Genomic DNA, 14,826 nt, shown 5'->3' with positions numbered 1-14,826 from the left:
AAATAACTTCTTCAGTTCTGAGATAGAATAAAAGTTGTTAAAATTTTAACAAAACCTTAATTAACAGCCTGTTAATGAGAATTATCATTAGAATTAGTCAACATATACGATAATAATCACCTTTATTAGTAACAAGAATATGGTAATATTTTACCTCTAAGTAAAATAAAAGTACAAAATCTCAGTCAAGTAAAACTTAATACTGAAAACGTAACAAATTCTTAAATCACAGCATTTTAACGAGAATAATCGTTGGAAATAGTAGGCTAACAATTCGTTTTTGTAACTTAAGACTCACTTACACTTATTTTAAACCTATGGAGAGCAAAAACTCACAACAATCATGAAAAACTTAAAATTTAGATACCAGCACTTAATTAATTCAGTCTTTCAACGAAAACTATCATTGGATTAACGAAAACTATCAACTATTGTAACATTGTGATTATGTCATTTTAATACGATAGGTACAATCAATGGGTATTACTTGTAGGCTAGCTACCCGCGGGCTAAAGTTCCCCGAAATGGGGGACAATGTTTACTATGATTATACTAACGAACTTTATGTTTCTAAGAAAAGACTAAATAAGTTTATATTGTAATTGCAGTATTCTCAAAGACATGCTTTGTATCAAGATATAGGTATTAGTAAGCTAACTTACCTTATTTCGCTGTTTTAACCAAAAGTTTGCAGACACCATTTATGTACGTACGTCTCACCTCACGCTTGATCGATACTGACAAGTTGAAACCTGCGCAAGCAACTTGGAAACGGTACCACGTCGCGGGTAGGTAGTGTCATTTATGATTTTAGAGCGTAACTGCTACGATTGGACGTCTATTGGCTTTGTGGCGGGATGTTAAATCTTTTTAATTTTTTGGGACAATCTTTACCCTTAGGGCTAAAGAAACCCGGTTTTACGGTATTACTGTGTTGTACATGTACATCTATGTTATGCTAGAGCGCCAATGTATAATGAATACGCGTCTTTTATGTGCCATCTGGCGGGTAAATGATCCATGGATCCGACGCAGGCGCGGCTGATTTTATATAAAAATGGAATAACGTGTAGTATTTTTACACTAGTACTAGTATTTTTGACTAACATTCGTTGGACCTTATGTCTTGGCAATAAGGTTTAAGTATGGTCAATAACTACTACTATTCTACAGTGTAGACGATGGTAGTAAAGTTGTACTTGGTACAGTCGCGTTTGAAAATATCGGTACGAAAAATGTGCCAAAAATATGTATACACTACCTTAATATATGGGAAATAAAGCCGTGTAAACATATTTTTGGCACTTTTTTCACATAGATATTTTCAGACGTGACCGTAATTTTTTTTAGCTTTACTTTTGTAAGCATTGCTTAAACATAACATATGCCGCCGATAAGTATTAAATTTAAGCGTGTATGTAATATATATAAGTATTATTATAAAAAAAAAAAACAGTTTATTAAATTCCAATTTGATAATCATATTTTTACTCTGCCAGTAGCCTTAAGGGCTCATTCACAAAAACATTTAGTTGGAAGAGATCCCATACAGGATAAGTTCGCCTTTTTTATATTTAATTTACTGTGTAACTATGTTTCTCGTGTTTTTATTTATATGTACAATAAAGTATATACATACATACATACATTTACAGTGACACTGCATTCTACAGGTTCAGTATATATAACATTTTTGGAGTTTCAGGGAGCGTGTATGAACTGTAGATGGCAGCACAGACGTCGGCCATTCATTGACGCGAAGCATTATGTCAAGTTTCCATTTTAGATTTAAGCCACTAGATGGCAGACCCCACTATGCAAAATAGAGCCAGAGTGAAGTGTAGGGGGCAGCTTCTGCTCAGAAGCATGAATGATTCAGGTCACGAGATGGCAGACCCACGCAGTCTCCATAGGCTACGGTAAGCGCTTACCATCAGGCTTATTTGCCATCGACGTGAAATAAAAAGCGGCCAAGTGCGAGTCGGACTCGCCCATGAAGGGTTCCGTACCATTTATGACGTATTAAAAAAAACTACTTACTAGATCTCGTTCAAACCAATTTTGGGTGGAAGTTTGCATAGTAAATTACATCATATATTTTTTTAGGTCTATCATTCTCTTATTTTAGAAGTTACAGGGTGGGGACACACATTTTACCACTTTGGAAGTCTCTCGCGCAAACTATTCAGTTTAGAAAAAAATGATATTAGAAACCTAAATATCATTTTTGAAGACCTATCCATGGATACCCCACACGTATGGGTTTGATGAAAAAATATTTTTTAAGTTTCAGTTCTATGGGGAACCCCCAAAATTTATTGTTGTTTTTCTATTTTTGTGTAAAAATCTTAATGCGTTTCATAGAATACATCTACTTACCAAGTTTCAACAGTATAGCTCTTATAGTTTCGGAAAAAAGTGGCTGTGACTTAAACGGACAGACAACGGACATGACGAAGCTATAAGGGTTCCGATTTTTGCCATTTGGCTACGGAACCCTAAAAAGGCGCCTTGAAAGAGTCTATGAACCTAAGAACGTAGACATCAGATATTTTCAAGGCTAGGTTAACAAACCGTCACAATAACGTTTACTTAGATGGGATAGATATCTCTTTCTTATACGTCTTAGAGCCTAACAGACGTATGTATTTGTACTATGTACTAGGTAGCTGTCTCATTGGGTTTGATGCCCGATGCATGAAGTCGAGACAACGCGCGTTTTTAAAGCACATCTGTTGCAGGAAAACGTTTTTGTTTTATACTACATCGATGCCAAACAATCATACGCCTAGTGGTAAGCGGTTACCGTAACCTATGGACGCCTGCAAGTCCAGAGAAGTTAGTTGCGCGTTGCCGACCCTAACACTCCGCACCCTCGTTGAGCTCTTGCTTACCGGCAGGAACACAATACTATGAGTAGGGTCTAGTGTTATTTGGCTGCGATTTTCTGTAAGGTGGAGGCACTTCCCCAGTTGGGCTCTGCTCTAGATCTGGAATGACATCCGCTGTGCTGTACTACACAATGCGAGATGACATTCACACACTACCTCTCTTTTAGACGTAGTTTAAGGACATACCCGGGTCCGGGTACGTGAAAGGATGTTTCTACAAATAGATGTTGAAAAGGAAAAAAAGATACAGATGTAGTGCATAGTTATTTTCCATCGTATTTTCACGGAAACTTACGAACGTGTCTTGCTATTTCAGTCAGTCTTGGTACAAAAAGTACTGAGGTTAACTGAAATAGCATGAGAAATACGAAGTTTTCCGAGAAAATACAACGGAAAACAATTATGCACTACATCTTTTACTGTGACTAGAAAACTGTATATGTATGCTTTTATAGTATAGAGACGTGAGAAAAGTCTAAGTGAAAAATATAGTAGCTGCATGAAAGGTTTTGGCCTGTTGCTTCGACTAGATTTTTTGATTAATCTATCAATGGACTCAACAATGGTATGATAATAAATAATATATAAGTATACAAAATAACCTTTAATTAGAATTTGGTTGTTGTTTTTGTCCTAAAGCACCCCAGAGGTGCAAAGGGCCTTCCTATCTTCAGCTCGCCTTCTGGCCTCGCTCCAGCTGCTCAACCCGACCGCTCGTAGCTCTCTTAGGACGGACCGTTGCCAAGAGTGTACAGGGTGCCCGGAGCCACGCAATAATTTACAATTTTACTAAAGTGAAACTCTATAGTTTCTCATCTTTTTTTTTATACCACGACGGTGGCAAGCAAGCATACGGCCCGCCTGATGGTAAGCAGTCACCGTAGCCTATGGACGCCTGCAACTCCAGAGGTGTTACATGCTCATCTGCATCAATTCCTATTAGGAGAGACTGAGGGGACTTAAAACAGAGGTAGATTGAAACAACGTCAATTCGGAGACATCTATAACTGTTATCGAGCTGGACAAAACGGTGTTCTGCCGCGTCCCACCGTCCGCTGGTCCCTCAAGATAAATATAAATACCACAAAATTGACGTTGTTTCAAATTACCCAATTTTAACTCACCCCGGTCTCCCCTAATATGAGAGGACACCTGTTATAATCAGCAGTAGGACGTAAAAGGCGTGGTGATAATGATGGTAATGATCAACGGAATACGCAATTTAACGGAAGAATATATCCCGTTTTTACTCACAAACGGTTTAAAGTTATTCCAATACAACTTCCGCCTAAGTTAAAAGACGAGATCGCGTGGCAGGTCACCTATGCACTGGACTGACCAAATAAAATCCGCAGTTGGAAACCGCGTATCTGACTGTGCCAGACATTCTACCAACAGGGAGAGATGGTGAGAGATCGTGCAAAGAGCTGTCCCCGCCTCTACCACCGATGCGGGCGCCTCAACGTGACCACGACCGCTCTGCCAAGAGCCAAACCACAGAAAAGAAGAAGTTAAAAGGCTGACTTGGCGGTACAGAGACGATACAATACGCAGTACTTCTTCTCGATTGGTGTAAAGGCGCGGGAGCGTAGCATATTCCCCCACATGCACCAATCGGATAGCAGTACATATTATATCGAACCGATACATTTTTGCCAAGCCAGTAGCAACCGTGTAAGAGTTTCCACACCAGACGTATGTATTTATGTAAAAGTTCGTTAACTTCAGGAATACCGTACGACGGAAAATAACCTTTCCTGCGGCTGGCCTTCGGGCCCGAACGATCAACCCGGCATACATTAGAATTCGTTTACCACGTGAGCAATGAACCCCCGATTAGCTGTCATTGTTATAAAATGTATTGGATTTAAGGCACAAGTTACGTGCTACTTTAACTTAATGTTAGGGTAGCTTATATGCCAGCATTCCGCAGCCTTCGGAAGGTCCAAAGCCACCCGGCTTACCCGGCACCAGACAGGTGTAGTGTGTATGAGATTGCGTATAATATAGCGTCAACGTATGGACGGCACGGCGAGCGCCTTTGTGTTCGCGCTAAAACCGACAACCGATGGATCGGGCACGAGCGTTACATGTAATGTGAGGAGGCCACGCAAGGCGCCAATGTGGCACTGCGGAGCCAGATGCAGCTTCTAGTCTGAGGGCTGCCACGCTGAATACGACGCTATATGTATTGTATCGCGCCTGCTTGTTTCCGTAACGGCAGACGATGTGGTGGAATATGTTCGCAAGAAAATCCGTTATGAGGTGAAAGTGTTCCAACTGTGTTCGAGAAGCGCGTGCTGCGGCTGGAAACCATCGCGAGCGCGGACTTCTGGCCAATGGGTGAGGCATTTCGGCGGTTCCGTGGGAATCTGCCGAATCCTACACCGCAACAGAAAACTGTGTCGCCGACATGTTTTATTTTTGGTTCTAAGATTTTTTTGTATATATGTGGGTTTCGAACCCAGGACCATCGGCTTCATAGGCAAAGTCACTACCCACTAGATCAGACCGATCGTCTAAGCTATTGGTTAATTTCCGCTCGTCTCCTGTCATCACTGCCTCAGTTAAAATGCAGCCTAAAGCTCCACATATGTAAACACGATCTACAACTATTTCATATAAGATTTACCATTATTTCTCGCAGAAAAAAAATCAATGTTTAAATTCCTATTTTTCATTTTTGTGGTCTTTGACACTACCAGTGGGCCGAAACTGATCCTTTCGGGGATTCTCGCCATTCTCGGCTCGGTTCAGCTCAGCATTGCTCCGAGCAATTATTAGGGTTGGCACAACTTGACGTCACTTCGCGTGCACAACCATAGATAAGATAATTACTTGAGTTTTGACAACCCTAAATAGCCGAAAGGGATAGTGCCATACATTAGAAAGGGACAGCATAATTCGTCCCTGAATTTCTATGAAACTTCGGTTTTGTGGGAAGTTTCTTTTCTGTACGGTACGGTAGTACTATTGCTTATTCTGCGACGTTACTAAATTTGTGTTTACCAATATCATGCATCGTCTAATTTAGTAACATGTTCTTGATAATAGCTCCCAAATTGGATGAATGGATATGACTTTGGTCTAGCTGGTATAGAACCAATAAAACTGAAGATGGGTCATCATTTGGCGGCAGAAATGTGGCAACATCTTATTATCTTATCTTCGTTCCCTTTTCAAATAATATATTTTATAAGGTATTTTATCGACCGATTCAGGTCCTTTTTCGTCGTATTTTTTTCCGTCAGATTTAGATAAAATTTTGTAAGTTTAAAGAGCTTCTGACGGAATAGAAACAAAATCTCAATCTGACCAAAAAAAATGTATAGTAGATCGAGGCGAATCGGATCATGATCAAAAATCCGTTGATATTTAAAATATTGCATTGATATGGGTGGATAAGCCAATCTTAAGCAATAATTTAAAAATAGCAATAAAAAAAAGTCTGAAGCGCTGGTGGCCTAGCTATAAGAGCGTACGACTTGCAATCCGGAGGTCGCGGGTTCAAACCCCGGCTCGTACCAATGAGTTTTTCGGAGCTTATGTACGAAATATCATTCGATATTTACCAGTCGTTTTTCGGTGAAGGAAAACATCGTGAGGAAACCGGACTAATCTCAATACGGCCTAGTTTACTCTCTGGATTGAAAGGTCAGATGGCAATCGCTTTCGTAAAAACTAGTGCCTACACCAATCCTCGGGATTAGTTGCCAAGCGGACCCCAGGCTCCAATGAGCCGTGCCAAAAAGAAGAATAACATTTTTTATCTGATTAGATTCGCCCTATGATCTGATTCGCCTCGGTCTACCCTACGTAATTTTCCATTGATTTACGAAAATTCCTTACTTTTTCGTAACTTAAGGGAAGACTTTTGACGACATGCCGACGGTGAAATTGCGTTTATTGTACAGAATAGGAAACTCCATCAACTCACAAAACTCCGAAATGTGATGAAAAGAAGAAAACGACAACAAAAAATCATTTTTGTCGTTTGTTTATTTATTATATATTAAAATTTTATATAGGTATTACAATATTGTATGGATTTTGCTTTTCGTTCCTAAATAATAATTGACTGAAGCGTTAGTCCCTTTTAACTCATGAATTTTGTTTTCGTATATCAGTATGTTTTCCTCTACAGGTCGTAATTCATAACCGATTTTCGTGGAATTTTGTGACCAGTACCCCTAGTGTAAATTTAGTCGATAGCGAAACGTGACGTACGCGTTTGCGTTAAGTCTCATTTTGTATGGGTTTTTGAACAGCGCGCCAAGCGGGACGTTTTGGAAAGTCAAAAATCTCATACAAAATGACACTTAACGCAAACGCGTACGTCACGTTTCGCTGTCGAAAATATTTACACTAGGGGTACAGATTCTATGATTAAATATAATTCTTTGTCTGTGTTGCTTAAAACCATTGTGAGTTAACTGTGATAACGACAAAATTAACTAAGCATTTTTCACTTTTACATTTTTGACGACCGGTTTGGCCTAGTCGGTAGTGACCCTGCCTACGAAGCTGATGGTCCCGGATTCAAATCCTGGTAAGGGTATTTATTCGTGTGATGAGCATGGATATTTGTTCCCGAGTCATGGGTGTTTTCTATGTATTTAAGTAGTTATAAATATTTATATATTATATATATCGTTGTCTAAGTACCTTCAACACAAGCCTTATTGAGCTTACTGTGGAACTTAGTCAATTTGTGTAATAATGTCCTATAACATTTATTTATTTATTATTTTCTAAGCTTATCGCAAAGTCTGCTCACAGAGACACAATGGTAACGGCATGCAATAATGTGAAATTTAAGAGAAAATTTGAAGTATTTTCGATATTTCACCGACATCTGTAAAATTTCTACCGCTATATCCTTTAAAAATTGAATGTCCAATTCGTCATTTATGTTTTCTATGTATTTAATGAAAGCTACTGCAATTAGTTACAATATTATTAACAATTTAAAACTATGGTTTTTTGCTCCAGTCATGTATGGCGCCATTAATTTTCAAACTAACAAATATCAATCACAAATTAAACTTAAGCAGCTCTTTGGCTCTTGTTTATGGTAAAATGTTTCCAGCGATTAAAAACTGATGATAAATACACTGATGATCATAAAAACTGATGTTTTACAGGATTTGTCTTTAAATGCCTAAAATGGGATGCCATTACTGGTGCCTGTTCCATTATAGGGGTGTTAACTATAGTTATAATAGATCCTATACTCGTAAATCAAGAAAAGTCAAACGAAGAGGCATAGTTAATTTACATCAAATTGTGTTTAATATTTTCCATAATATTGAATATCTGGATATTTAATCCAGAGAGGAAAGTGGGGACGGTTGACGGTCAACCACTAACATCTTAATGTGTAGAGATTTACACACCGTGGGCCCGTTTAATCCAACAGATTTTAAGGGTGTATTCTTGACCGCATTTAGAGACTAAAATGACATACAAACTTTTCTGAAATCGGTCTTGGTTTAGAGATAATGGCAATTCTTGTGAAAATTTGTTGCTGTAATAACTTAATAAACGTCTTTTTGGCCGCGACGCTCCCACTACGTGACTTGGTTCAGACATAGGTACCTACTCACAGGCATTAGTTTAATTTTATTATCTGTAAATAAAAAAAAATACTTATTCATTGCAATGTTTTTTGTGTCGTGTGCACAAAACACACGTCACACACAAAAAAAAATGCCGAATTCGACCAAAAGTCATATGAAATTTTCTGCTCCTTATGGCTTCAAGAATATGTGGTTAAAATCTATCGGGTTATATGTACCCACGGTGTATAGGTTTAACAAGGCAACCACGAGCTTTCAGAATGTTTTGTTTCACGCTCTCACTCCGTGTTAAAGTACCGTGTGAAAGAGATAGTTTTATTGTCAATCGAGTTTGCTGTTGTAGGTTACTTAAGCAATTCACTTTATATGCAAAGTCTCTCTCCCTGGAAACAGAATACTCCCTAGAAAAATCTCCTTACATGGGCACAGTTACAGTACCTACATCGTTCAAAGTTTTCAGAATCCCATTGAGTACCGGGAACCCGCTCGGCGGATTCGTAGTCTCGTTTCTCTACAAAGCGGGAAAACGCTGGGATCGGCTACGAGCGTAGCGCTACGAAAACGTTGGTAGCGAATGTGTTAAGGGCCTGTTTCACAATGTCAAAGTAAAGTATTGAATACCTATAATTAACAAATAAATTAACCGCCAGATAAAAACCTCCTGAAAACTTAGCACTTTTTCTACCAGTTAAGCTTATTTGATTTTGAAACGCCAAAGAGGTATTTATTCATCAGATAAGTGGTAATTAGCTTATTCAGGACTATAATTGGACATTGTGATGCAGGCCCTTTGTAGCTAGTTTAAACTAACCTAAAATCGTAATATAACATATCTCTCCATGTTCATTTTTCTAAATTATTTACTGAATGTAAGATCCTTATTTCCAAAAATCGACGAATATTCAACGAAATACAGTCAAAATTGTCTTTGAGTGCTACCAAGTTTTTGAAATAATTGTTTACTATTTACTTTTATTTTATTAAATATTTTTTGCTAAATATAGAACCAACGCAGAGTCAAAGCAGTCTGTACCGTACGCACATTCTTAAGATTTTGCATCCTGTGGCCTGTGTAGGAGTTGCGCGTGCGCAGAGTTCTATAGCAGAGCTTTACGGTAGATGAAACAACGCGTCAAAAATATCTGCCACCTACGGCCTCATTCGAAGAATGATTAAGACACGTTTAAGATCTTGGAAAGATCTTTAAAAGATTTATAACTAAACGACATGTCAAAATTGACGTTTATTTCGATTCCGCTGTGATCCCAATAAGATCTATCTGCGATATTTCTGATGTCAAAGTGACATTAGTTGCCCGAATCGAGCTGCTTCTATCAATTATACGACATAAAAACGATATCTAAATGAGAACTTATCTAGACCAGAACTTACCGTTATCTTATCTCATTCTTCGAATCGGGCCGCTTGGCATCCTTTGCCAATAGACAAGAGTGAAAAGTAGGAAATTACGTTATAAAGTACATATGGCCCTTTAAATTTTTGATATCAAAAGTCAAAAGCCACATATATGCTCGTATAGTGCGAGTTACCGCACTAGATACATTTCTACAGTTCAAATGTTTTTTTTTTCACAGTTGTGCAATTATTTTACATATAGAATAAGAGAATGGTATATATTTTTGACGCAGAGTCTGATCCGCTACTTTTGATGCTGAATATACTTGCTTTTATTACAAAAAAATAATTGAAAACAAATATTTTTATGATACGAAATCGAAAATTATTCTAAAATCCATGCATGCAATTGATGCGCTCCAAAAGATTTGCAACAATTTTTTTTTTCATGTTTAACTTTCTTTAGCTTAGTTACAATTTTTATTATTAGAGATAACGCTATGGTATTTATTCATTAATAATTATTCAAAAACCTGTCACTTTTTTTTACTTTTTTTGTTCTTGTCCAAATTTCTCTCCGCCAAAATGGCGACGCGCGGGCGCACTTAGTAGGCTTCAAAAAAGAACAGAGTCCAAGATGGCCGACTTTCTCGCCAGTGCCTAGCGCATGACGTCACAGGACGACGTGTCCTTGCGACTATTTCTAGCTTTATCCTTATCCTTTTGTTGGCATTTCTTCTTTTTGTGTTTAGTAAAAAGGGGGTTAGAAGAATGGGTGTGGTGAGCGTGATGTTGGCTTCCTTTAGCGTAAGTCGCTTATTAGTATTTATAGTTATTTAAATTGAACATTATTTAAACATGTAGATATTGAAATAGAGGAACTTAACAAAAATATAAAAGTTTTGTTTTATTGTTATTTATTTTATTTACAGAAACCGATGTGTAAACTTCATTGTGCTACGCAAAACAACGAAAAATAAGGGTGAACGAAATGGATAAAAAATATAAAAATAACGAAAATAAATAATAAGTACTTACCAGATGAAATGAACAGAACAACAGGAAAAAAGTCCAAACAAAGTTCGTATAAAATAAAAATGAAATAAATAAATCACAACACGACACAAGGCACTAGTTTTTGAGAAAATCTTGTTTTATTATCATGTCATTATTGAGATTCCTGAAATTGATAATTCACCAAAAATAAAACACTGGCCGCCACTACCGATATTTTTATCAAAACGCCCGTTAGACATAAGGATTAAAAATCGAAATCGTTTAAAAAATCGAACGTGCGATCCGAATTCAAATTAGAATCCTGTTAGCGCGCGACGCTTCGTGTTCTTTATTCGAAAAAATATGTTGCACCGACGCGCCAACAAGACAGGAAGGGCATCACTTCCTAGTGATGTAGACAAAATTATTTTTGAAAAATTCTGGAACGAGCGTTTTGAGCCAAAAAATCTAACCTATCCTAACCCTGGCGGACGGGCGACTGGCGGGCGCGTAGGGGCCGCATTGCCAAATATTTTTTTTGCATCTCGGCCGAATTATGCACTTGTATGCTACGTTCCCTTCATTGTAGTGGTGCGACATGTACGTATTGGGCATTTTTATGTTGTGTGCGTGTGTCACTCACACAGACTGAACCGTCGAAAATTTTGTATGTGCGCGTAGCCCTTTCGGGTTATTTAAAAAATCGTTGTGTTATGTAAACATGAGTTTTTTTTTTAATATTTAGGTGTTGGGTGTTGGGTTCAACGGCCGAGTTTTTCGGGAACTGACTAATTCCGTTTAAAGGATCTGTTTTGACGTCTCGAGCAGATCTGCTCACGCGCAGATGCTATCACGAACTGCGCTGCATTTTCGAATAGATCGCATATTGTTTTTTTTCTAACGCATGAATCACCTTTATGGGTTAGTTGTAGGTGACTGGTAGGATAATGAGCTCTTTAGTGGATATAAATGACTGGTTTTTATACTTTAGTTCTATAATTATATTGATTTCGATGCAGATTTTAGGTACAACAGCGTTGTAGCTACTCCTACGATTCCTACCAGCTAGCTAGATGTACACCAGTGAAAGATATCCTGATACATGTTGTTCATGGTTGACTGGGTTCAGTAAGAAGGAAAAACTCATCAAACATGGACTTTTCTCGCCCATGATGCCCAAGAACATTCACAAATCTGTCTCACACCCAAGCATTCTCAACGCTTAAAGGAACTCATTCTTAAAGACACACAGACTCAATAAATATAATCTCTATTCGAACATGAGCCATGATAGTCGGAAATGACATTACACATACCAGATCAATGCAGTCAAATCTGTCTGTGGGAAATTCCGTATACAAGCGTATTTTCCTTATTATTTTCAACCCTAAGCAATAGAACACATACTTTTTACTACTGAACTAAAAGCTATAGCTACTTTGTCGATGATGGTAACAGTCGTGTATTTATATTTGAAAAAAGCGCTTATGTACGGAATTTTCTGTAGACGCATGTGGCTGCATTGACCTACTTGCACACTCTGAAGCTACTTCAGTTTACTTTCGTGGTTACGATTTCTTTTATCCACCGCGTTAGAACGAAACTTCGAGCGTTTTCACCGCGTATTTTAGTTGCAACGTTAACACTACGAATATTTATGACCGGTTACGGTTACCATAATGACTACTTTACTAATCCGCGAGTTAAAAACGTGCTATTCAATACTTGCTTGCGTATTGTTTACATATAATTAATGTTCTCACCGCATAAATAAATACGCAAATAAATATAACAACCCACCACCAAAAGTACAAAACTCGACACGTGTTTCGCCTCTCTACCAGCCATCCGCAGTAGATGATGGAGATATTGAGGATCTAACGTCCGACAACCGAAACGGCTTTTTTAAGCTTTTAACTCGTAATGCTGGTGAGCTTGCCGTTAACTGTCACCATACCGCGGTTAACTGTGGAGAACCACTATGCAGCGTGGTTACATTAGATAAACTTACCTAGTTTTGCAGTGTTACTCCGCAGGTAGTCCACCAAAATCTGCGGTGTGGATACACCTTTAAATCCCGAAATGAAAAAGTTTGTACCTACTTTCATATCATAATTTCCCTGCAACAATGTTTTGAACCTGGATTTGAACCTGGGACCATGAAGCCAGTAGAGTTGTGCCCGCTCGGTCTTTAAAAAGAGCGCTCCGATCTCGGTCAATCGGTCAAACGAACTAGTTCGCTCTTTTAGTTCCTTTAGTTCAGGAGCAAATCTCGAGATCTGAATGAGGATGACTAGATTATATCTTGCTCTCGCTCTCAAATAAACAGAGTGAGAGCGTGAGAGAGCGACTTTCTTGACCTTGACTCATTCCGATCATACGCTCCCGACCGATTTGTTACTAGGTAGCGACTACTGAACTAAAGGACCGAGACCGATTAAGAGCGCTTAAGATGAACTAGTTCCTTTCGGTCCGCGGTGGGATTTCATTCCTTTTAGTTCTTCGGTCCTGACCGACTCAAGCCTATGCAACATATTCAGAAACGATAAGCTAATGGCCTATACAAACCTTCATCTGTGGTTGAATCGTAATTTTTACTTTACGTTACAGATAGCCGATATTTTAATTACGTTCAAATTTAGAACATCTCCGTGAAACAAAGGTAATATTTGACGAATCTCGCATGTTACTTGGAATCGAACGATATGGCAGTCGCCCCAGACTCTAGTTTGTCTCTGAATTTAAAAAAAAAACTACGGATGCGTGATGCGTGGCATGCGTGAAAAAACTTTTCATTTACCTCCATTTCATGTTTTGTTTATATTTTAATTCGTTTGTAAGTATAAAATTAGTTTCTTTTGTTGAAGCTTATGATATGGACGTAGATAAAGCAGTGTATGTAACCGTACATAATTAGGCATTAAAATACTCGTGTGATCCTTTTATGAAACTCATTTCATTCGTTTCATAAACCCACACTCGATTTTAATGCGGCAATCACATACACTACTAATACTGAAGGAAGCTTCTATACATTATTAGGCACCTTATAGTTTTCGTTATCAATATACATAGTTGATCGATACGACGTGTGGCTTCCAAACCAGTCTGTTGTTCGAACCTCTTTACTCGTACGATAATTGTGATGTTTTTCTTTAGCTAAAATTAACCACCTGCCTTCAAATACTTCCTTGTATGCTTCTTGGGAAGTCTAGCGAATCCTTCTACAGCAAGTGCAAAACATTTAAAAACAGAACATAATCTCGACTTATAACCTGATTTAAATACGAAACAGAGGTATCAAAGTTTTTATACAAAACATTCTTAAAAAGATTTATAATCATAGGACTAAGTGCGTCTACACTACTAATATAAACACAATGTAGGTTAGCTCATTCTCATTACCATAGATAGATAGTCCTGTCGTCTAGACGACAAATTACCATAATTATTTAATACAGACGCATCTAATGTTTTAGGAGACTATAAATCTACTGTTCGCGGCCGTAGAGTAACTACGTACAAATATCATGCTAGATGGCGCTGAACCGGCCGCGTCAATTCGTACATCGCGCTAACGAAATTTTTGCGAATTTTCGGATAAGGGTCGGGAATGCCTTAAAATAATATTTTTATTTTTATTTTTATTTTTTTATTTAAATATGAAACAAACGGTCATACAAAAAATATTATTACAGTTTCTTATCTTAATCTAGACCTATAGTTTCCATGTTTGTTAAACATATCTTTATATAGAAGCACGAAAAGTACCTATCTACGTTTAGGTTCAGCTAAATAGTAAGAGGTTACACAGAATATTTGCTTTGCTTGTGAACGGTAATAGTCTGAGTCTGTACAAATTGCCAGTAGGTTAATTTCAAAATTATATTTTGGCAAGCCAACTTTGTCAGTAAAAAAAGACGCGAAATTCAACATTTATATGGGGGGAGACCGGTCCCTTGCGCATCTATATTTCAAGGCACCGGAAACCGGTTAAATTTCTA

The 14,826-nt window shown here is 37.9% G+C and overlaps 1 protein-coding gene across 1 annotated transcript in view; it reads right to left on the bottom strand.

Moving 5' to 3' along the window:
• LOC133524599 (broad-complex core protein) overlaps nt 1–11,692 on the bottom strand; it is a 178,187-nt gene extending 166,495 nt beyond the window's left edge. The window contains exon 1 of the mRNA XM_061860717.1: nt 10,865–11,692. The gene's annotated coding sequence lies outside the window, so the exon portion shown is untranslated. The remainder of the gene's footprint in view (nt 1–10,864) is intronic.
• Nucleotides 11,693–14,826: the final 3,134 nt, after the last annotated feature.

This window comes from Cydia pomonella, chromosome 13, assembly GCF_033807575.1.
Source record: "Cydia pomonella isolate Wapato2018A chromosome 13, ilCydPomo1, whole genome shotgun sequence".
Lineage (NCBI taxonomy): Eukaryota > Metazoa > Arthropoda > Insecta > Lepidoptera > Tortricidae > Cydia > Cydia pomonella.
The sequence above is the reverse complement of the archived record's forward strand: the minus strand, read 5'-3'. Positions and strand labels throughout refer to the sequence as shown.